General features: G+C 42.8%; 1 protein-coding gene and 1 long non-coding RNA gene across 2 annotated transcripts in view; both read right to left on the bottom strand.

Annotated features, from left to right (window-relative positions):
- Window positions 1-24,872, bottom strand: part of GALNT10 (polypeptide N-acetylgalactosaminyltransferase 10) — a 224,058-nt gene that overhangs the window by 173,185 nt on the left and 26,001 nt on the right. The gene's annotated exons all lie outside the window — the stretch shown is intronic.
- On the bottom strand, window positions 7,122-23,946 carry LOC129636270 (uncharacterized). The gene is made up of 2 exons (XR_008706845.1): window positions 22,939-23,946; window positions 7,122-8,512 (listed from the first exon to the last, which is right to left on the bottom strand). It is a non-coding gene; the product is annotated as an uncharacterized LOC129636270 (long non-coding RNA).

Here is a 24,872-nt window from a genome sequence, read left to right as displayed (position 1 = left end):
ACGGTCCATTGAGCTCTCTAGATTGCCAAGATGAGCCACTCTCTCTGCCTCATGAGCTTCCCAAGACCCTACTATCTGTGGGGTTGAGTTCCAGCTCCTGGGCATCAGCACTCCATCTTTATCTTACACCGGGGTTCCCCCCAAGTTGACCACATGCTCTACACCTAACCACTTTGGGGACACAAAAACTGTGGCCTTTTTACACCACTATGCTCTGTTCTCTAAGCCAGTGATGCCTGGCCTCCACCTGCCTGGTAAATCCACACTCAGCTTTCCACACGGAGCCAGAGCCACAGACTCCTTGAAGTCTCAGTCCCAGCAGAAGTGACTGCCACTGCTTGGTGCCTGCTCTGGCTGCGGCACCCGCTTCTCTCATGGCACCCCTTCCACTTTACTGGATGCGGTTCCACATCTGCCGTCCTTGCTGTCTCCCGGACTGTCCCTCTTTCCCAAGCACCCTCCCTGGCATTAGAGTCTCTCAACTCACTTATTAAATGGATAAGTGCTGGACTCCCCCAGTCTCACAAGTCCCAGCACTGCCCTCTGGGCTCACAGAACAAATCTGCTCTGGTGGTCCCCAGGAAAGCCTCTGAGGGGCTGGAATCCCATCTCTCGATGAAGCAGGGTGGAATGACTCTCAACACAAACGTGGCTGTGATCATGCAACGTGTAAAGCAGGCCATATTCAGGGTATGTAACTATGCGATCCAACCATCACCAGGCAGCCATTCAGTTCCTAGGACGGGCAAAGCCCCCATTTAGCAGAAAATGAGCCTTCTCACCCCCCGCCGGTGTGGAATGTGGCAACAGAAACTAAGAGCTTGCCAGCATGGCCCTGCCCCGAGCTGGAGATGTGGCTTCTGGTTCCTGGCACAGCCACTCACTTGCTGGGCAACCACCTTCTCTGCTTGGGCCGCTGATGCTCGTCTAAAAAACGAGGGCTGCGAACTAGAAGCTCCCTAAGTGCCCTTTAGAGCTCAGAGCTTGAGCACTTCAGAAATTTAAATGCCACTAATTAGAAGAGCTGAGATGACTCCTGCTTTTCCCTCTCACTCCCTCCTGAGCACTCCGCAGTTCACATAGGGGACAGATGGGAGATACTGTGTTTGCTGAACAAATGACTTGACTCCTCCTGTTGGACTATGCGCCAGTAGGACCCAAGTGCTCCTGGAGTTGGCCATGCTTTTCCCACCTAAACATCTCTCCCTCGCTTTGAGATTTAACCAAAGCAGGCAATGTTACTTATGGTTAAATAATTCATGACCCAGAATCAGACAACCTGGACTAGACTCCTGGTTCTAGCATTTCGGAGCTGTGTGACTTTGAGCAAAATGTTTAACCACTCTGTGTCTCAGTTTTCTCATCTGTAAAACAGGGGTGGATAATAGTCCTACCTTATGGGGTCATCGTGAGGATTAAAATAGTTAATACAGTTAATTCATTAAATAGCATCTGCCATAGAGTGAGCACTTGACAAAATGATTAAGTTATGCTTTCTCAAATGTCCTTCGGGAAAGGAGTGTTGTTGTCTAAATGCATCTCAAGAGTGGCACTAACCCATTCAAGACAGCTCCAACCTCATGACCTAATTACTTCCCAAAGGCCCCTCCTCCAAATACCATCACATTGGTTCTCTTTCTGTGTGAGGATACAATGAGGTGCTGGCAGTCTGCAATGTGGAAGAGGCTCCTTTTATTAGGACCCAATCATGCTAGTACCCTGATCTCAAGACTTCCAGACGCCTAAACTGTGAGAAAAGATTTCTTTCTTGTTTTGGCAGCTCTGGGTCTTTGTTGTGGCGCATGAGCTTTCTCTAGTTGTGGCTCGCTGGCTTCTTTGCCCCACGGCATGTGGGATCTTACATCCCCTGACCAGGGATCGAACCTGCATTCCCTGTATTGCAAGGTGGATTCTTAACCACTGGACCAGGGAAGTCCTGAGAAAAAATTTCTGTTGTTTATAAGCCACCCAGTCTTTGGTACTTTGTTATGGCATCCTGAACTGAGACACATAACAATAACAAAATGTGAATGGACAGATACTAAAATATAACTGTGGTGCTCTCGGGATGGCCATAACCACTGGGGATTATCTTTTGTGCTTGAGTTCATCTGTGTTTGCAGCATTCAAAATACAGGTCAGCATTCCCCCCTCCCCCCCGCCCCCAGATGTCTTTTTCTACCATCCAAGAACTCTGGGCTGGCTAGGCCTGCAGCCCTGCTCCCCAGCTCAGGCCCAGCATTCCAAGGAATTGCCAAACTCCAAGCCCCAACTCCTCAGGAATGGGCTGGGGTGGGGCCTCTCCATAGGAGCCTCATCTAACATTCTTTTCATGGGCATTTCCAGAAAGAACCGCAGGCATAAGTGGGAATGACATGTGTCTGAAATAGACCATCCATCAGACAGAACTCTGTGGGGCTCGGATTCTTGGCAAAGAGCCCCCTGAAGTAACATCTCCAGCCATTTCCTGAGCAGTTAAGCTCTACTTTGCCCTGTGTTAAATGCATTCTGACCATTATTTTATTTGATCTCCACAATCTCGCAAGACAGATATTCTTCCCCCAAATTATGAATGAGGCAGTGGAGGCTCTGCCATATCTGGCCTCGGTCATGCAGCTAGGAAGTAGCCCAAGGGACCCAACTCCAAGTCTAACTCTACTGCACACAGTGAAACAATGTCTTCATGATGGTTTCCTACACCTTGGTATACCTGGCCTTGAATTTCCGTTTCCTCACCCACGAAGCTGGACTCAACACTTGAGATTACTAAGTAAATACTGACAGCTACCCCTGCAGGACTTTTCACAACTTCCCAGACTCTGTCCCTGAGCCACAAAATAGGATTGTTTTCAGTCAATCGGTGAATATTTATTCTATGTGCTGGGGACGCTCACATTCAACCCGGGACCCAAAAAACCTATTAATACCAGAAATGGTCCATGTCCTTAAGCATCCAAACATCTCATTGTCGATACAAGACTGACAGACTGAGAGGTCCCTAAAATTATGTCTAGCTGACCCTTACTGAGTACTCAACCCTGTGATTAGAGCCTCACTAACACTTTTGCAGGAAAGCTCCCATTCATTGGCCTTACCACGTAAGTGCTTTATGTACTTCCTCTCTTCTAAACCTTATCCTAATGATGTGAGATATCCCTCACCACATCACAGGTGAGGAAACTGGGGATACATTGAGGGACTTGCCCAAGGTCACCCAGAACTAGGGCCTGCCCTGTAGCATTTATCATACTCAAATCACATTGGAGGGTTATTTTGGGGTCTGTCACCCCATCAGCCTGTCGGTCCAAAACAATAGGGATGCATCCTGTTCAGAATTATGTTCTTTACTGACCTGGTCCAGTACCTGATATAGGTAAGTATAAGCTTGTGTGCATGCGTGCGTGCACGCACACACACACACACACACACACACAGTACTAAAGGGGAAACAGTCAGGGTAACTTAAAAAGGAGCTCTGTATTCAGCTAGATCTGGGTTTGGACAAAAGTTTTTCCACATCCTAAGTTATCTGTCTTTTAAGCAATTCAATCTTCTTGAGCTTCCATTTTCTTACCTGTTATATGGGGATTCCTACAAACTCACTCCTAGGGAGGATGTGAGGAATGAACAAGAGGCAAGGATGTCCATCTCTGAGCAGGTCTGGCATGTAGTAACTGCCTATTAAAGCACAGACAGCTATTACTACATGACCAGAAACAAGTGCCCAATTAATGAGACACCTGGAACTCCAGGTGTCCTGTGTCCCCCCCTCCCCCCACCCCACCCCCGTAGAACATGCGCTCACTGAGAGCAAGGAAGGAACGTTTATATTTGCAATCCCAGCAGGGGCCAATAAATGGTGTTCCACACCATTTGTCATCTGGTGATGACAGAGATGTATCCTGCCCAGGATGATGACTCTGAGCTGGGCAAGCAGAAGGGTCCTGACCCAGTGTCATCTCTGTAGTGGGGATGAAGTCAGCCCCTAACCTGCAAAGAGTTCTAAAGAGGCAGAAATGAAACCCCCTCGGAAAGCCCTCGCCACCCGACACCATGAGAAGGGAGGGGAGGACATGGTGATGGGGATAGAGAGATGAAAAGTGGGCAGAGAGGGAGGCTCGGAAGGCCCTGAAGGATGGACCAAAGGCAGGCCTGAAGAGGAAGGGCTTTGAAGCCATATAGTCTAGGGTCTAGTCCCACCTCTGACTTCACCAGCCTTGAGCCTCATCTCACTAGGCTGCTGCTGCTGCTGCTAAGTCGCTTCAGTCATGTCTGACTCTGTGCGACCCCATAGACGGCAGCCCACCAGGCTCCCCCATCCCTGGGATTCTCCAGGCAAGAACACTGGAGTGGGTTGCCATTGCCTTCTCCAATGCATGAAAGTGAAAAGTGAAAGTGAAGTCACTCAGTCATGTCTGACTCTTAGCGACCCCATGGACTGTAGCCCACTAGGCTCCTCCATCCATGGGATTTTCCAGGCAAGAGTACTGGAGTGGGGTGCCATTGCCTTCTCCGCTCACTAGGCTAAGTCACCTCATCTCTACAGGTAGGAAAACCACAAGGTTGCCCCCAGGAGGCTGTTGTGAATCGAATATAAGGTGTGCTGAGCTCCTGGTACATAGTAAGAGCTCAATAAATGGTAGGTATACTATGGAGGAGTCACTTTTTTTTTAAGGGCAAAGCGTTCTCAGACAATAACACAGCCAAACAGGAATTGAGCTTAGTGCAACTAAAATAGAAATAGGAGAGCTGAAACCATATCCTGAGGATGACTATTTATGAGGCCAATTTCAGTCTAATGAATCCCCCACGGCAGCCTCTGCACAGCTCTTAGTCCAGAGCACAGGGACGTGCCCTCCCCCAAGTTCTGGGAAGGGCGGCAGCCACGTGCGGTGCCCCATCAGCGTTTAATAATCACAGCAATAATCCTAATAATGATTGGGATGGGGGGAGGGGAGAAATGCAGGTGGGGAAGAATAACACTTAAAGCTATTTTGCTTCCTCAAGACAAACTTCTGCCTGAAATAGATTAATTCAATCTGCATATTAATGTGGGTTACTAATTAATGGCTAAAAAATGCTTTCAACAAGGAAAGTGTGATGCAGATGCTTAAAAAAATAACATCCAGGAGTCACAGGATAAGTCTGGAAAGGAAATAAGCTGGCCTCTTTTTTTTTTTTAACTTAAATGTTAAAATCTTAAATGATTTTACGGTTGAAGGAGATGGAGGGCAATTTGGAAAATTCACTTAAAGTGCAGAAACATAAAATAGGAAAGCCTGGTGTGCGGGGACTTCCTTTGTGTTCCTGTGGAAGCTTGTCACTGCACTTACCACAGAAGTGTGTGTGACTTAAGTCTACTTTCTGCTTTGCCTTCTAGACTCTAAATTCCCTGAGTGTAGAGGCCCAGTCCTCTATCCTTCCCTATCTCTGGCCCTAACACTGCACCAGGCACGTAAGGAGAAGTCAAGAGCATAATGAAACAAATGAATGACCCCAAAAGAGGAAGGCAAGGGCTACACAGTGACCTCCTTCCTGAGAGTACTGCATAGAAAAGAGGAAAAAAGGAATAACGTTACTGTGGAGAAATATGACAAACCATCCCTCATCCAGGTGGTCAAGGTCAACATTAGCAGAGATAAGTCACATGGGTAGTATGTACCCTTGATATATGCAATGAAAATGGAACTATAGGTCTCTGTGGTCGTCCTTTCAAAACCTCATAACCCCCATTTAAATATCAGAAAAACATCAGATAAATTCCAACAGGTTCTATGAAATCCCCGAGCAGGACTCCTACTCAGAACTGTGAAGGTCACCAGAAACAAGGAAAGTCTGAGAAACCATCATAGCCAAGAGGAGCCTAAGAAGACAGAGATTTAATAATATGATGTGTTCTTCTAGATGGATTTTACAGCAGGGGAAATTAGTCTAGGAGGAGAGACCCGTCCAAGGTCTTAGAGATTCTCCTGGTGGATAGGCTTTCACAATTGTGCTGATGTATTACAGAAGGATGGACGTGGTATTCCTCTTCATACATAGTAAATATCTTGATTTAAAAAAAAAAAGTTTATTTATTTATTTGGCTGCCCTGGGTCTCAGCTGTGGCATGTGGGATCTAGTTCCCTGACCAGGGATTGAACCCAGGCCTCCTCCATCGGGAGCACAAAGTCTTAGCCACTGGACCACCAGGGAAGTTCCTTGATTTTTTTTTTTTTTTAATTTGCAACTAAGATGAGGTCTCCTCCCTCCTCTGAAAACCCTCAACTTCTACTGCCCAAAAGTCCTGTAAAATCTGGCAAGCAAGCACCTCAAAGGAACCAATAGCCTAGAAGAATGGTCCTCAGAGCTCACTAAGACCACATCTTCCCACTGAGCACAAGAAACACTGAGGCCTGAAGGAGGAAACAGTGCCTTGCCTATTGCCAGGGTAGTGTGTTGGTTGGTGCCACACTTAACTCACGCTTCCTTGCTTGTAATATCCCAAACTCTCTCCACTACCTAGATGTGAAGAACCAGTTTAGGGCCATGGAGGAATTCCTGCCAAATTCCTAGCTCTGTCTTTGCCAATCTCAAGTCTGTGAAGGGCAACCACGTGGAAAATGGTTTGGTACTTAACTACATGTCTTTTGCCCCAGCTCCAGGTCACCGCCAAGCAGAAAGTCTGGGCCTGGCAGGCTGAGGCCTCAGACACAAAGACAGCATCCCATCAGGGTGTGCAGGAAGGGCACAGTTCAGCAGGGCTGGCAAGCCACACTGCCATGGGCAGCCCCATTCATCAGCCACCCTGGGGGATCTCATTTTCCAGCTCCGCGTAGGGTACATTTTCTAAATGTGACCCTGTTTCTGTTATGAGAATCAAAGTGCTCCAACTGCAAAATCATAAATACTCAAAAGTGACAGCTAATGGCAGTGGCAGTTTGCAAGATGCCAAATGGCAGCGAGAAGTGGACGCCATAAATTAAGGCCTGACTTCTCCATTCTCATGAAGGTGTTTTGTGGGTTTTTAGTGATGAGATCTGCTTTCAAGTGGATTTACAGGGGCTCCCCGTGAATTCAGGCAGAGCTTTTAAAAAATACTCCTAACAGATGCTAAAAAGAAAACCAGAAGAATCTACCACTTTAAGCCTAAAATCAAGTTTATTAAAAATGTGCTTAATTTATAACAGCCAAAATATGGCAAGTAGCTCATCTGAAGATGGTGATGCTTAGTGTGAAAGTGCTAATGATTATAATAATAGCAATGATGACAGCGAAGATGTACTGGGTCAGGTACTGGGCTAAGCATCTTGTGTGGATCATTTCATTGAATTCTCGCAATAGCTTCGTGTGGTAAGTCTTTGGTGGTCCTTATTTTACATGTATGATAATTCAGGTTCCAAGAGGTTAAGCCATTTGCCTCAGCGCAGCAAGCTGGTGAGTGAGAGACTGGAGCTGTGAACACGTGGGGTCTAGCTTTAGAGCTTGGGATCCAGGTAACCCTGCCAGCCCTCCTCCCAGCCAGAGCTGACCCAGGATGGAGCACAGTGGGGGTTCCTGAACGTCACTGCACTCAAGGAGGCCTGGGACCACGTAAATGTCAGACTATGGGGCCCTGTCGTCAGCACAACAGACAGAAGGACAAACTTTTGGAGAATACAAAGGATCCCTTTTTCCATGCATCTGTGAACTTCCAGGCCTGACTCTGTAGCCTCCATGCCTTGATCAATAAAATGAGGCCATATGACCCTCTGGCTGTTAGGAAAATCTGGTGAGATCACATATGTGAAAAGCTCCTTGAAAACTTGAAGGCACTGTACAAATCGTGTTAACGAAACCCCTGAGATAAAATGGATCCAGTCAAGTGCTGACATGCCTCCTCTCACGTCCCCTTATGGAGGCAGAGACAGGCTCAGAGAGATGAGATAACCTGCTCAGGGTCTCAGAATTGAGACGCAGGGGCTCAGCCACGAGAGAGCATCTGGAAAGCCATTTGTTCCTCCCGTTCTCACTGCCACCCTCAGTCAACCACACGTGCACACGCACACACTCCCCAGGGCTGGGGAAGCCACCCACAAAGGTCCCCCTTTGAGTCGCAGTTCAAGTCAGTGTTCCCGTCTTCAGGCGGCAGTTTCGTGAAGAGCGCAGCCCAAGGACAGGTGTCACTGTGGCATCAGATTCAGCCCATCTGTGCTGCCCTAAGCAGTGTGCACAGCTGCGGCGGTGGCCTGTGACATGCGGGGGGACTACGCAGGCTCATGAAGATCAAGAGGCTCCCATTTCACGCTCATCTGGTTTATGTGCGGCTGGTCGGGGACATTTCTGATGAACATGGGGAGAGAAGCAGGCCTGTGCTGGGCTGTGAGGGGATCGCGGCCCAGGGCCACTGCCAGCTGTCTAAGGACACGTCTCCGGGTTCTGTGTCCTTCCACGAATTCATTCCTTCGGGAACTGTCCCACTTTTCCACAAAATTCTTTGCATTAGATCATTTCCCTCAGGGCCTGTTTCCTCTATTTTCTGACTTTCATCAAGCTGTAGAAAGGAAAGTTACAGAATCATAGAATCTCAGAGCTCAGAGGAGCTTAGATGCTAAAGGCTGTCTACCTCAACCTCTCACGCCCACCCTTTCCATCTGGCACTGAGGTTCCCCTCTAAAGAATTCCTGCCAAAGGGTCGTCCAGCCTCTGCTTGAATACCTCCAAGGTGTGGAACATGCTACCTTATGAGGCACCTTGTTCAATATTCTGAATAATGCAGTGACAGCCTAAGAGCATGGACCGTGCCCATTACTAATGATACTTTGCCCAAGGCAAAATGAAAACATGGAGACCTTTGCTGAAAAATTAAGAGACTTTACTGGTGATCCAGTGGCTAAGACTCCATGTTCCCAGCAGGGAGACTGGGTTTAATTCCTGGTCAGGGAACTAGATCCCACATGCTGCAACTAAAGACCCCACATGCCTCAACTAGGGCCAAATGAGTAAACAGATAAATATATTTTTAAATGAATATAGTAAAAAAAAAAAACACCAAGAATTTCAAGGTCGCAAGAGCAGAGCAATGAACCAAGTGCAAGGCCCTTCTAAACATGGGATGTTTCTAAACACAGGGCCCTGGGCAACTGCCCTGGTCGCAGCCCACGTGGCCAGATTCTGATGGCCAACTCCAACGGTTCAGATCCCATTTACTAGCCAGGATTAGCCTCATGTGTAAAATGGGGGTAACGCTATTTTATAAACTTGTTTCTGAATGACATGAGTCACAATGTGAAGTGCTTAGGACAAAGCCAGGCGCAGAGCAAACACCATCCTTTTTGTGCTCAAGAAAGAAAAAGAAGTCCACGTGGCACTCTCCACATCAGTGCTTTTGATATCTGCACACGGCACTTTTAGCCTTCCCTTTTAGCCTTCACTCGTAAGCCTTCCCTTTACCTGGAAGAGGCTTTCTGGCTCTTGTCACCACTGCCAGCCACTAAGGGCCTCGACCCCGGGGGCCACACACTGCGTTCAGAGACCAGAGCCTTCACTATGCTGGGGCCACCAGCAGAGAGCTGGTCTCCCCTTGCAGGGACAGCACAGTGAAGCCATGTCCTTTCTGCTGAGTTTCCTCGGCACGGAAAAATTGCAGGAGCAGCCTGACTCCAGAGCCCTTCATTTATTATTCATTTACTTCCTTGTAATACCACTGCTGCAGCACTCGAAGGACACAGCCCTGGAACGGGCTTCCCACCTGCACGCTAGCACTGATTTGCCCCAACCAAGGCACGTCACCTCTGAGTTGACTCTTTTCCAAACCCCACAAGCCCGGGATACAGAGAGCCAGGCGGGAGGCAAGATACCCTCCCTTCCACTAATAATGCTCTTTAAATATTCCATGCTTTTTCATATTTATCATTTCCTCTAAAATATCTTATTTTCGTAACACTCCTCTGAGGGATGGAGCTCCGGGTTTACTGTCTTCATTTTACAGATGAGGAAATTGAGGCTTCTTGGAAAGGCTGAGTAACTTGTCCAAGGTCAGAGAGCTTCTAAGTGGCAGAGTTGATGAGAACCCGAGGGGCGACTGATTCCACAGCCTGCACTCTACCACACAGTATTTTCCCTTCTGCATTCTAAAGATATTTTTAGGAGTGATTTTTAATATCTAGAATATATCTGTAAATTAACTGTAGATCCTCTAGCCCCGTGTATGTCTTTCCAGTGTTCAAGTCAGTCAGCTTTCTGTGGCCTCAGGACCCCTGTCCTTGCTGGTCCTGCCTGGAACTCTTCTCCTGCATTCTTCCCAAACTTCAGGTCACTTAACCACCACTTTTTCATAGAACTTCTTCTAACCCCCTCCCCTGACTCTCTCACAACAACCAGTTACTTTCCTCACACCACCCATCACCACTCTTATTAATATATTTGCTTGTTTGTCATCTGTTTCTTCCACTAGAATGTAAGCAGGGAGTGGTTTTTGAACCAGCACACCCCATTCTGTGGAAATATGCCTTGCACATAGCAGACATTTAGTATTAATAATAAGTGCACTGAATAACTCAATAAATTTTATTGGCATTTGACCATTTTTACAATCCTCAGCACCTCATTTATAATAACCAAATTATATTCAATAGCCAAATAATCTTAAAACAATCAGATATAAGTAGAAGGATAGATAACAGCCTTCTTTTTCTATTACGGATAAAAACTGGAGGTCCAGAGAAATTAAGCAGCTTGCCTAAAGCCACACAGCAGTGAGAGATGGAGTTAGACCTTAAAGAGATCCTGGCTTTCTAGCACTGTCACATTTTATAAAAATCTGCTTAAAATATTTCTCCTCCAGTTTCTTCCCACTGCCACTTCTCACAGGTCACTGGGCTGTTTGCTGAACCCTCTGGCTCTGGCACTCCCTCCCCTGAGGGCAGAGAGCTGCCCATGCCTGCAGCATTTCTTTGAGCTGACTTACTGCAAGGGAATGTGAATTAACAGGCTCTCAGGGGTGAAGCTAATCCACAAACCAAAGTACCCAGATCTTGTGCAGAAAAGCTGATAGGCACAAAAACCTGGGTTTCTAGGATTCTGGAATGCAAAGGCAAGCATGCAAGTGTCAGAGAACTTACCAGTATCTCAGAGAGCTAAAAGGTATACACAGGAGAGATATGCTAGCAATAAGGGTCCTACCAAAACCATGACCTAGAAAACATGTGCATGACCTTGAGATGATGGACCAAGGTACTGCCCCACTACGGCCTCTTTTCTCTCCAGAGAACAGGCTTAACTCTTATTCTAATATGCCCATGGTAAAAAATAAAACCCAAAATTAAAGTAATCAAAACCCTAACTTTTTAGCTAATAAGAAAAAGAAAGTTATCTCTCTCCTCAATACAATGGAAAAGATGAAGCTGTTCAGTCATCTAACCTGGCAATTCTTTGACTTGTGATTTTGATGGACTTAAAAAGATTCCCCCACCCAATCCCAGAAAGGTGGGAAGAGACCTGGTGTTGCCAGCTTTGTGTTCTGTTCAATAAATGCATTCAAACCAACCAAAGAGATGACTACTCTATCATTTACTACAATAGGTTTCATAAAATAAAATAAAAGATGTGTTTATGTGTGCTAAGTTGCTTCAGTCATGTCCAACTCTTTGCAACTCTATAGACTGTAACCCACCAGGCTTCTCTGTCCATGGGATTCTCCAGGCAAGAATACTGGAGTGGGTTGCCATTTCCTTCTCCAGGGGATCTTCCCAACCCAGGGATCAAACCTGGGTCTCTTATGTCTCCTGCATTGGCAGGCGGGTTCTCTACCAGTAGCGCCACCACAATGAGCTTTTTGAGAAAACTCACTGCTCTCTCCCCATTTTCTTTTTCATTTTACCTTAGACTGGTGAAAATTTTAACAACTGGAAGACACCAATGGACCAGTACCTGGGACTTACAGATCCAGCCCATCTCCCTCATGTTCAAACAAGGAGAAAGCAACCTAAGGTTCACAAAGCTGGTCAGCAACAGGCCCTCAGGAAGAATAGTATGAGAGGATATCATAAGGGGCTGACTCCTGATGTGGTGGAGTACAGGTATTTTAATCACACTAAAACAAACTAAAACCTCAACTCTGCTGGCATAGATGATTTAGTAAAAGGGAAAGATGTAAAGCCCAGGGGGTCATTAGATGGTCTTAACACCACAGCATATAGATCACAATATAGGAAAAATAAACCCCTTCCTCCTTTGGTTTTCTAGTGTTTACCATAGGAAATGAAAACAAAAACTGACATCAAGGCAATTAATCCCACAGGAGAAACAATTTCTAACAGCCACAACATAAAAATGTCTGAGACCCAGCTTCCATTTCCAGGAAATGGTTTCACTAAGTGAAAACAACCAAAAAAGAATAAAAAAGTAACAAAAGAGACAAAATCATACATTATTAAAATGTACTGGTAAGTCTGCAAGAAAGTAAGAAATAATCAGAAACCAAAAATCAAATGAAAATGGGAATACAGAGGGAGGTAGAAAAGTGAATCTGGTTTTTGTTTGAGGGCATTTACTGAACCAGGTTAACACCAGTGTTGCTTTGCACAACCTCTAACAACACAGGACAGAGGATAAAGGCAGAGTCCACACCAGGTGGGGAGTTGGATAGGGGTCCACTAGCAATCACATTCAGCTAGAACTCCCTACATCCTTAGCATAAAAATCAGTTGTGTCTGACTCTCTGCGACCCCATGGACTATAGCCTTCCTCCGTCCATGGGATTTTCCAGGCAAGAATACTGGAGTGGGTTGCCATTTCCTTCTCCAGGGGGTCTTCCCAACCCAGGGATTGAACCCGGGTCTCCCTCATTGTAGGCAGATGCTTTACCGTCTGAGCCACCAGGGAAGTCACAAAGTACCTCACAAAGAAGTAAGGTACCAGAAAAGCAGTGAGAAAAACACACAGCAAAATTAGACCCACCAAAAAAGTCCATAAATTATCAGACAGAGAATGTGTTTAACATGCTTTAATAAATAAAAAGGATTTAAAATATGAAAAAAATAACAAAAGACTATAAAAAGGAATAAATAGATTTGAAAAAAATCCAAATACAACTTTTAGAACTATACTAATAGGAAAAAAAATTTTTTTAATTAAAAAAAAATGGGTAGGTAAAACAATAGCCTAAGTAGTTTAAATATCTGATTAACTAGAAGAGAACTCCAAGATAATTTTTCAGAATAGAGCAATGAGGGAGAAAAAAGGAAAAAAAAAAAAGAAGACATGGAAGGAGTTATGAGACAAGGAAGACAGATAGAGCGGAAAAGTCTTTAAAATGTCTAAAGGTCCAGTAGAAGAGAAAAGGGAAAATGGGACAAGAGAAATAATGAAGAGATGATGGTTGAGAAGTTCTCTGAACTGATAAAAGGCAATAATCCAAGATTCGGAAAGACTAAGCCCAAGCATGATTTTAAAAAATAGACTAACACCAAAGCCAGAAAAAGACGTTAAGAGAAAACTACACACAAATTCCTTCTTCAAAATAGATATTAAAATTTGAAATATAATTTTAGCAAATCAAATCCAACAATATATAACAAGTATAATAAATCACGACCAGTGGAGTTATCCTAGGAATGCAAAGCTGGCATTCAAAATCTATAAATATAATCCATATATTAACAAATTAAAAAAGAAATACCAAATAATCATCTAAATCATCTCAGAAAAAGTTTCTGAGAAATCCAATATTGCTTCTTGATTAAAAAAAAAAAATTTTTTTTAAGAAATTAGAAGTGGAAAGGAATTTCCTAAATCTTATAAATGGCATTTACAAAAAACCCACAGTTAAAGTCATATATAATGTCACCATTAAGACTAAATACTTTCACCCAAAGATCAGAAACAAGATAAGGATATCCACTCTCATAACTTTCATTCAGTACTGTACTGGAGATTCTAGCCAGTGTAATAACACAAGAAAAAGAAATAAAAGTCACCTAGATTGACAAGACTTGCAAAGGACATGACTGTGTATGTAGAAAATCTAATATAACCTACATAAAAAGCTATTAGAACTAATGAGTAAGTTTAGCAAGTTTGCAGGAGACTATATATTAAAAACAAATTGTATTTCAAAATATTGGCAATGAAAAACAATTAACTGAAATTTTAAAAATAATATTCATGAGAATATCAAAAGTTATCAAATTCTATGGATAAATTTGAAAAAGATGTAAAGACACAAACAATAAAACATTGCTAAGGGAAATAAAACTCAATTCAAAAAGTTATACATATGCAAAATAATAACTATTGATAAAATGTTCATTTTTCTAAAACTGACCAATGGATTCAATGTAATCCCAATAAAAATCCCATCATGCTCTTATACAGTTAATTCAAAAACTGATTTTAAAGCACATCTAGAAATGCAAAGCACCTAGAATAGCCAAAATAAAAAATTAAAAAACTTTAAAAAGGAACAAAGTTGGAAACTAACACCTGATTTCAAGACAAACTATAAAGTGACAGTAATCAAGACAGTGTGGTACTGGCATAAAGAAAAACAAAGGAACAATGAATGAATGAAACAGAATAGAAGGTACAGACACAGACCTACACATATATGAAAAACTGATTTTTGACAGAAGTGCAAAAGCGATTAAGTGTAGAAATGACAGTCTACTCAACTAATAATACTAGAACTGGACATTGATATGTAAAAAGAGAGGCAGGGAGAGGGCCATGGCAGGGTTAGGGGGCAGGATGAGGAAGACTTTGATTCATATTCATACTGTATATAAAAATTAACTCAAAATAGATCACAGCTCTAAATTTAAAACCTAAAATTAAAAAAAAAAAAACTTCCAGAAGGAAATCTAAGAAAAAAAACTTTTGTGACTTTGGGTTAGGCAAATATTTCTTAGATATGACAAAAATATGATTTACAAAGGAAAAAACTGATAAATCAAACGATCAAAATTTAAAACTTCTACCACTCCTTCCACAGATTGGAGTAAATACTGCAAACTATATATCTGATAAAGAACTTGTATCCAGAATATAAAGAACTCTCAAAGTTCAATAATGAGAGATCAAACAACCCATTTTTAAAAGAATGTGCAAAAGATTTAAACAGACACATTACCAAAAAGATATACACAGGGCAGATAAGCACATGAAAAGATGCTCAACATCACTGGTTATCAGAGAAATACAAATTAAAACCACAATGAGATACTATTACTCACCTATTAGAATGGTTAAAACTGAAAAGACTGATCATAAGTGTTGGCAGGGATGTGGAGGTACTAAAACTCTCAAACTCTGCTGCTGGAAACTTAAAATGGAACCACCACAATTTTTATGAAACTAAATAAAGTAGAGCATCAGGATCTGTGGGGAATTGGTTCCAGGATTCCCTAAGGATACCAAAATCCATGGATACTCAAGGTCCGTACACAAAATAGCATAGTATCCTCTGCTATACTTTAAATTATCTCTAGATTACTTATAATATCTAATATTGAAAACAATGTAAATGTTATATAAATATTTGCTGGCCTGTGGCAAATTCAAGTTTTGCTTTTCTGAACTTACTGACATTTTTTTTTTTAAATTGTTTTCAATCCAGTTGGTTGAATCAAATCTACAGATGTGGAACCCTTGGATATGGGGGAGCCAAAAGTATACACCTGACATATAATCCAACCACTCCACTCCTACATATTTATCTAAGAGAAATAAAAGCATATGCCTACACAAAGGCTTGAACATCAATGTTCACAAAAACTCTGTACTAGCCCCAAAGTGGAAATAACACAACTATCCACTAACAGACAGATGGATAAATAAACAGCAGCATATCCATGCAAAGGAATATCACCAATCAATAAAAAGAAAAAAAAAAAACTATTATATATGCTACAAGGATGAATCTCAAAATAATTATACTCAGCGAGAGAAGCCAGCTTAAAACAAAAAACTAAAGAAGAGTATATACTGTATGACTCCATTTGTGCAAAATTCTATAAAATACAAACTAGTCTATAGTGATAGGAAGCAGATCAGTGGTTGCCTGGGGAACAGAGGAGGATGGAAAAGGACAGGATGGAAGCGTTACAAACACAAAGGGACAGAGGAAACTTTGGGGAATGATGGATCTGTTCTTTATCTTGACGTGGTAATGGTTTCACAAGTATATACACATGTCAAAACTTACCAAATTACACACTTTAAACATGTGCAATTTACTCTATGCCAATTATATCTTAATAAAGCTGTTTCTAAAAATCTACATCATACAGAACTGCAGAACCTCAAAAAGAGATAAAAATCTTAAAAGCAGCTAGAAAAAGATAGTTTTAATGTAAAGGAATAATCATTATATGACCCCTGACTTCCCAACAGCTGTAAAAGAATCTAGAAGTCAGTATATAATGTTTTAAATACATGAGGGTAAACAACTATCAAACAGAATTACATGCCCAGCAAGGACAGGAGCAAAATAAAGATATTCCCAAGCAAAACCTAGAATTTGCTATCAAGACACCCTCACTTAAATTTAAAAGAATATGCTTCAGGTAGAAGGAACCTGATTCCATTTTGAAGGTTTTGCATAAAGAGTAAGATTACAGTCTTATGGAATTAAAAATAACAATGACATCCATAGCAGGTAAGTCAGAGAAGGCAGTGATCAAAGTTGGGTTCACTAAGATCCCTGTATTGACTGGAAGTAGGGTAAGTACAAGGCAATGGCACCCCACTCCAGTACTCTTGCCTGGAAAATCCCATGTATGGAGGAGCCTGGTAGGCTGCAGCCCATGGGGTCGCTAAGAGTCAGACATGACTGAGCGACTTCACTTTTACTTTTCACTTTCATGCACTGGAGAAGGCAATGGCAACCCACTCCAGTGTTCTTGCCTGGAGAATCCCAGGGATGGGGAAGCCTGGTGGGCTGCCGTCTACGGGTTGCACAGAGTCGGACATGACTGAAGCAACTTAGCAGGGTAAGTATATCAATTAATTTTAGACTCAAAATACAGGTTAAAATTTCTTGGTTTACTTGGTTTTCTTGGTAGAAACAGAACATTGAACTTTCTTAGTAGAAGAGAAGAAAAAAATAAAATGAGAAAAAAATTCAAAAGAAGGCAAGACAAAACGCAGGGAAGGAAAAAACATGAAAAGGTGAGACAACTGAGGAAAAAAAAATTCAAAAGAAGGTAAGAAAAGATGGGGTAGGGGGTGGGAAATACATGTAAAGGTGAGATAATAACAAAGCCCAGAAGAAAATGGCAGAAATAATTTTCCACTAAAATATGAACTTCTTGTGGACAGAAGCTGTGTTGGTCACTGTATCTCCACATATCATAGAATCTGGCTCATATTAGACATACATCAAATGATAAACATCAAATGGCTGATTTCCAGGGCAGGAATAGAGACAGACATAGAGAACGGATATGTGGACACAGAGGAAGGGGAGGGTGGGATGAACGGAAAGATTAGGATTGACATACATGCACTCCCACGTGTAAAACAGCTAGTGCTGTGCTGTGCTTAATTGCTCAGTAGTGTGTGATCTTCACAACCCCATGGACTGTAGTCTACCAGGCTGCTCTGTCCTTGGGGATTCTCCAGGCAAGAATACTGGAGTGGGTTGCCATGCCCTCCTCCAGGGGATCTTCCCAATCCAGCGACTGGACCCAGGTCTCCCATATTGCAGGCAGATTCTTTACCATCTGAACCATCAGGGAAGCCAGGTAGCTAATGGGAACCCACTGTTAAGCACAGGAAGCCCAGCTCAGTGCTCTGTGATGACCTAGAGGGGTGGGATTGACAGTGGAGGTGGGAGGGAGGTTCAAAAGGGAGGGGAAATACGTATACATATAACTGATTCACTTCATCGTGTAGCAGAAACTAACACATTGTAAAGCAAATATACTCCAGTAACTGTGTGTGTGTATATATATATAGATATATATAATCAAATGACTGAGAGTTTGCTGAATGAGTAAATGTTTGGATGAATGGATGGTTGTGGTATAAGAAGAAGTATATTTGGTCTTTGTTTCAGGTTCCTGGCACAAAGCTCCTAAAACCTTTGTAATTTCTCCAGAGTGAAAGGATTGTCCTTCATCATTCATAAGAAGCCCTTTTGAGTACACTTGAGTTTATGCTAATAAGGTAACCCCCTACCCTCGCCCCAGATGGTCCTAAGGATGGGACTGGTCATAAGGACCTCTGGGAAGGAGAAGGGGGCTGCTACAGATAAATGTCTACATAAACTCTTAAATAAGATTTGATGAGCTTCTGGGGGTTGGCAGATATGAGAGGAGGGTGGTTCACCCTAGCTCCTCTCAGGAGCCTTCTGGACCTCACCCTATATACCTCTTCATCTGGTTATTCATCTATATCCTTTATAATATCCTTTATAATCAACTGGTAAATATAAGTAAACATTTCTCTGAGTTTTGTGAGCTGCTCTAGCAAACTAATTGAACGAGAGGAAGGAGCTGTGGGAACGTCTGATTTACACCTAGACAGCCAGAAGCACAGATGACAACCTGGATTTGTGATTGGCATCTGAAGTGGGGTAGTCTTGTGGGACTGAGTCCTTAACCTGTGGTATCTGATACTAACTCTGGGTAGAAAAGTATCAGAATTGAGTTAAATTTGTAGGACACTCAGTCAGTGCCATTAAAAACTGGAGAACTACTTGATTTTGAACAAAACACATTGGAATGGTAAATCAATGAACACGGTTAGCTGAATGAATAAAGGAATGTATGAACAACATAAAACTTCACTTTGTCAAAAGTTTCAGCCTGCTCCAGGCACTCAGGCACCACTTCATTTATCAGATTAGCCAACAAATTATAGACAGGACAAATCCAGTTTCTCTCTTTTCCCTGGCCACTGTCTGGGAGCAATGAAGTACACAAGATACAGATGGACAAAGAAGAAGGAGGCAACAGGGACTGAGTCAGATTAATCCCAGATTATAGAAAAGTTAACAGAATGAAAATCATGCATGGATGGGAAGTAGCTTCCAGTTTTGAATTATGTAATTATCTTCCTGTCCATTTCTATGGCTAATGCCCTAGTTGCAGCCCTCAGTACCTACAGTAGAGACTACAAGGTCCTCAGCTGCTCTCAGCCCTTCTTCTACATCCTTGTCCATCTAGACGTCACCCCATCATGATACACGGCTGCCGTGAAAAGACTACCTGCCACCCTACTGCTCAAATGATTCAATAGTCACAACTGCCTTCCAGAATCAAATTCAAAACACCTTAGCCTGATTTTCAAGGCCTTTTACGGACTGATGTTCATGACCCTTTCTCTCACCATTCTTCTTGAAGAATACTAGGCTTTAGTCAATGGATCCCAGGACGGTTCTCACCTCTGAGTCTTGTCTTAAACTGTTCCCTTCAAGTGTCTTTCTACCTACCATCTTTGTTAGAGAGGCTGGGGACATTATTCAAGGCCCAAATCAAATGTGAACTGTTCCAAGGTGCTTTCTGGTGCAGAGCCAAAAGGAAGATTTTTCACTTCTTATTCTACAACACTCTATTTACAACTCTCTGATGATTCTTAACACATCCTATCTTATGCTCTATTTGGGAGGCAAATTAGCCTAAGGTTAGGAACATAGACTTTTGAGTCAGATAGACTTGGGATTAAATCAGGTCTGCCATGTCCTAGCTGTATGAACTAGATAAGTTACTTAACTTTCCTAAGCTTCAGTTTCTTCATCTGCAAAGTGGGGAAAATCTGTATCAGAGGACTGTTCTTAAGAAAGTGAAGTCGCTCAGTCGTGTCTGACTCTTTGCGACCCCATGGACTGCAGCCTACCAGGCTCCTCCATCCATGGAATTTTCCAGGCAAGAGTACTGACGTGGGTTGCCATTTCCTTCTCCAGGGTATCTTCCCAAACCAGGGATAGAACCTGGGTCTCTTAGTCTAACATACTAAGCTTTGTTCTTTTTTTTTTCCTGTTTTGGTGTTTAGTTTATAGGTGTGCTTGACAAAAGACAAAACCACGCAGATGATGGACCTGATTAGTGACAAAGATGAAGAAAAAAGCCATGCCATTCTCACAACTTCCTCTTGTCACTGGTAGTGACTAAGCTGTAACTTCCCTGCCAGGCTGAACCCAAGGATCCGTGTTTAGCTAAGACTTTCACACCCACAAAAAAAAAACAAGCCTGATCACTGCCAACATTAATACCTATTTTCCATGCCCCTAGAGCACATAGCATATAGCAATAATTATTATCAGAACACATGTGTTATATCCCTCTGCCATGGATATAAGTCTCCTGAGAAGAATATCCATGTTTGAAGTTTCTGCCCTTCCTTCGCTCTCTTCTAGTACCTAGTATGGTAGAGTTTTTCAAATTATGCAAAATAATTTCCAAATCAAGAATTGATGTGATAGGGCTCCCTGGTGGCTCAATGATAAAGAATCTGCCTGCCAACGCAGGAGACATGGGTTTGATCCCCAATCTGGGAAAATCCCACTTGCCACAGAGTAATTAAGCCCCCCGTGCTACAACTATGGAGCCCATGCTCTAAAGCCTTGTGCTCTGTAACAAGAGAAACCAGTGCAATGAGAAGCTGATGCACGTCAACTAGAAATTAGCACCCTCCTCACCACAACTAGAAAAAAGCCCGCCCAGCAACAAAGACCCAGCACAGCCAAAAATAAATACAATTATTAAAAAGAAAAGAACTGATGTGATATTAAATAAGCTTTCATTCATGTTGGGACCACATTAAGGTTCTACAGAATTGTTAGGATTTACTGCATTTGTTAACAATTCAATGTCTTTCTTATCCCTGGAAACTTCACATGCTCCAGATTTTACTAAATGATAATTTCACTTATTAGGAAAGCAAAAAGGCAGAGTCAAGGACTGGGAGAATATATTCACAAAACATATATCAGACTTGTATTATAGAATACATATATTTTTAAAAAACCCTCTTAAAACTCGACAACCCAATTAAAAACTGGCAAAAGATTTTAATAGACATTTCACAAAAGGTACAAAATGGCCCAAAAACACATGAAGAAAAGTTCTTCATGAAAGCAAGCAAATTTACATGTGAGAAAAGTATATTTCATTTCTTCACAACCACGAGAAGAGCTCAAATTAAAGACCTACTATTCCAGGTGCTGTCAAGGATGCTGAGCAACTAGAACTCTCATACAGTGATGTGGGAATGGAAAATGGGACAACTACTTTGGAAAACTATTTGGTAGTTTTTTTTTTTTTAACAAATTAAACATACACCTGCCACATCACATAGTCATTCTATTGCTTTTGTAGGTATTTACTCAAGAAAACAAAATACATATCCACACAAAGTACACAAATGTTCAAAAGAGCTAGATTTGGGTGGGGATGGGATGAATGGGGCGATTGGGATTGACATATATACGTTACTGATATTTTGCATAAAATAGGTAACTAATGAGAACCTCCTATACAGCTGAGGGAATGCTACTCAATATTCTGTAGTGACCTAAATGGGAAGGAAGTCAAAAAAGAGGGGATATATGTATACATGTAGCTGATTCACTTTGCTGTGCCGTAGAGACTAATACAACACTGTAAAGCAACTATACTCTAATAAATATTAATCAAAATAAAAAAAACAAGCCCCTCCCCCCAAAAAACCAAAAGAGCTAGATTTATGATAGTCAAAAGCTAGAAACAACTCAAATGTCTCTCTACAGGTGAATAGACTAAACAAATGATAATGTGCACTGGAAAACTACTCAGTAATACAAAGGAACAAGCCATGGATACACACAAGAAATGGATGAATCTCCATATCATCATGCTTAGTAAAAAGGAAAGAAAAAAAAAAAAACAACACCAGGCAAAAGGAACACGAACTGTGTAAGTCCTACATAAATTTCTAGAAAAAGCAGCCTCATCTGGAGAGAAAGAAAGCAGGTCAGTGATTGCGTGGAGATAGAGGGAGAGACAGGTTAGAAAAAGGCAGAGAAGCTGTTGGGGGATGATAGAAATGTTTATTATGATTGCGGGGATTGTTTCACATATATGTATGTTAAAACTGATCAAATGATACACTTTTAAAAGTGGGCAGTTTACTGTACTTCATACAACAAACTGGTATGAAAAAGTACTGATACTTAAAACAAAGACAAGAACAACAACAAAATAAAGCAAGCCAGTCACTCACTGGCCAAGTGAGCAAAGCCTGAAGCTGGTCTGAAAGCCGCCCCTGAAAGTGCAGTCTCAGCATAAAGAGAGGCAGGAAGTGAGGCAGACAGGCCTTGGATTGCAGCGGGGAGCACCATAAATGTGGTTTGGATACGACTGGCTTTTTGAGGTTGGCTTCATGGCAAAGCTAATTTATTCGGTGCCCAAGTCCCTGGCAATCCAATACTTGGAACCTTAGACAGATGTCAGGTTGCATTCCTGTGGCCTTTCTTCTTTTCCTGCGTGTGTTTCGAAAGAGATATTTGGGTACCCTGATGCCTTCACCCAAAAGCAGTTATAATGGAGATTTCAGCCTTGGCTGGAAGCCTAAAGACACAGATCCTTGAGGGAGAGGAGAAGCAGTTTCCACTTGGCTCCAGGCACAAATGTGTAGACTGAGCACAGCACAACCCCAGGGGGCGCCAGGGGGCGCCACTCACCGTCAACTTAAAGCGTGTGGTGCTGGTGGAGAATGCAGGATGGAGAAGGAAAGGGCCACTGGGAGGCTGGATTCCCTGCTCCAGCTCTACCCTCAGGAAGTAGTCACCTTCCCAGTACTCCCTTCATCAAATGTTATTTTAAAAGAAAAGCTTAAAAGTGAAACGTCAGAATAGGCAAGACAGGAAACTGCACTCCTCACTGTGCCCATTCACCCTGCCTCACCCAATTCTAGTCCTCAACTTTACTACCCTGCCCTAGGTCTCTCTGGAAGCCCCTTAAGCTCTTACCCTATTCTCCTCATTCAATTCACACCCACCTGTCCCCCAAAGACTGAACTTCATGTAACTCTGAGAATCCTGGAACAGAGGGGTCACACTGACAAGGCATGGCCCAGACCCAGCAGGCACAGATAGCTTTATTTGGCTCACACGATATTTAAAACTTAGGAGAGTCCATCTAAAATATCTAGACGTCTGTCTTTTCCTGAAAAACCTGAAGATCTGGCCTAATGGGGCTCACATTCCCAAGCAATCAGCTGGAACTGAAGAATGAGCCCCTTTCTCACTTGCCCACAGCCTCCACCTGGGAACCCTTCCCTCACTGGGCTCTCTGAGTGGATCTGTGAGCACTGGATCTGCTCTCGAGTCAGCAAGAAGGGGACTTGGACTTAATCTAGTCCAGACCAGCCCTCAGCCAAGATACTCTGTGACAGGCCCGTAAGACAGCCCCAGCCTGGAAAATTTCTCTTGATGAGAAAACTCTTTACTTTTGAGGACACTAGCTGGCAGGATTTCACTACTGGAAAGTCCTTCCCGATCCTCAGTGGGAGGACTTTCGCACCCTTGGCCGGGGCTCTGCTTTCTTTCATGTCCTCTCCCTCCATCCCAGCCCTTCAGGCATTTACGGGCTCAGTTTCTTCTATGAAAATCTTAAAGCCCAGCTTCTATAGCCCTTCCTCATTCCCTGGTGTCTCCAGGGCTTTCCTCTGAACACGCTCCACTTTATCTATCCCACGTGGTGGAGTCTTCCTCCCCGTTTTGTCCTAATGAGCTGGTCGAGTGAATTACAAACACATGTTGCTGCTACACGGCTTCTCTCTAGTGAGCTCTAAAGAGAGGCAGCGTCACCAGGTACTCTAAGCAACAGTAAATATGTCCTCCCAGTTCACTCTCAGCATGCCCACATGGATAAAAATAGACGCCATGGCATCAGGCAGGATAATCTGTACTCTCTTACAAATCACTTCTGAACAGGAAAAATGAAACCTCAGGGATTTCCTATGTTTTTAAAAAATTACACACATCTTTGAGTGAAAGTAATTGTTTCAAATTTTAAAAATAAGTAGCCCATATTCTGAGGTAAGTACTTTTTATGGAAAGAAAATAAAAACATGCCAAGTTTTCCCATTTTTTTAAATTTACTTATTTTAATTAGTATAATTAAAATACTTAGTATAATAAATATAATATATATTTAGTATATATTAGTATAATAAATATAATAAGTATAATAAAATAACTAAGTAAAATAATTAGTATAATTAGTATAACTTTACAATATTGTATTGGTTTTGCCATACATCAACATGAATCCGCCACGGGTGTACACGTGTTCTTAGTTCAGATCTAAGGCAAGAACAGGGACAAAAGACAAAAATTCCCTCTCGTGTGCTTCCCATGGCTTTCCTGAAGATCAGCACTTAGGGAGTGAAAAATGTACTGGACCTACTTCAGCTCATAGAAATTGTGTGTGTGTGAGAGAGAGAGAAACAGAAAGAGACAAGGGAGGGCTGGGGTGGGGACTGAGATCCTGTCTCTGGATCTCACTTTCCTGTTTTGCAAAACGCAAGGCTTGGACCAGATCACTGGGAGGACCTCAAACTTGCATCAGAAGCACCTGGGTGTGTGCTTTGTTAAACATGCAGATTTCTGGCACACCCACAGAAATTCCACATCTGGGCTGGAGTGGGTCAGGAAGATGGAGCCGGACAAGTGGCCAGGGGATCCCGTTCCTCCAGATTTCTCATCCAATGGTCACATTCTAAGTCGACTCTTGACTCTCCCATTTGGCATGCACTCTGTGGCAGGAGGCACACCAGGGGCCGGGGTCGTGGCAGTCAACAAGTCACACAGGCACAACCCTCAAGGGACTCATGCACGGTAGGAGGGCGTAGGCAAGGGGAAAGGAAACTGTCAAGGAAAGGGATGACTGTCCTGGGATACAGATGGGGCCACAACATCTACCAGCACA

This window comes from Bubalus kerabau, chromosome 1 (genome assembly GCF_029407905.1).
Source record: "Bubalus kerabau isolate K-KA32 ecotype Philippines breed swamp buffalo chromosome 1, PCC_UOA_SB_1v2, whole genome shotgun sequence".
In the NCBI taxonomy this organism is placed as follows: domain Eukaryota; kingdom Metazoa; phylum Chordata; class Mammalia; order Artiodactyla; family Bovidae; genus Bubalus; species Bubalus kerabau.
The sequence above is the reverse complement of the archived record's forward strand: the minus strand, read 5'-3'. Positions and strand labels throughout refer to the sequence as shown.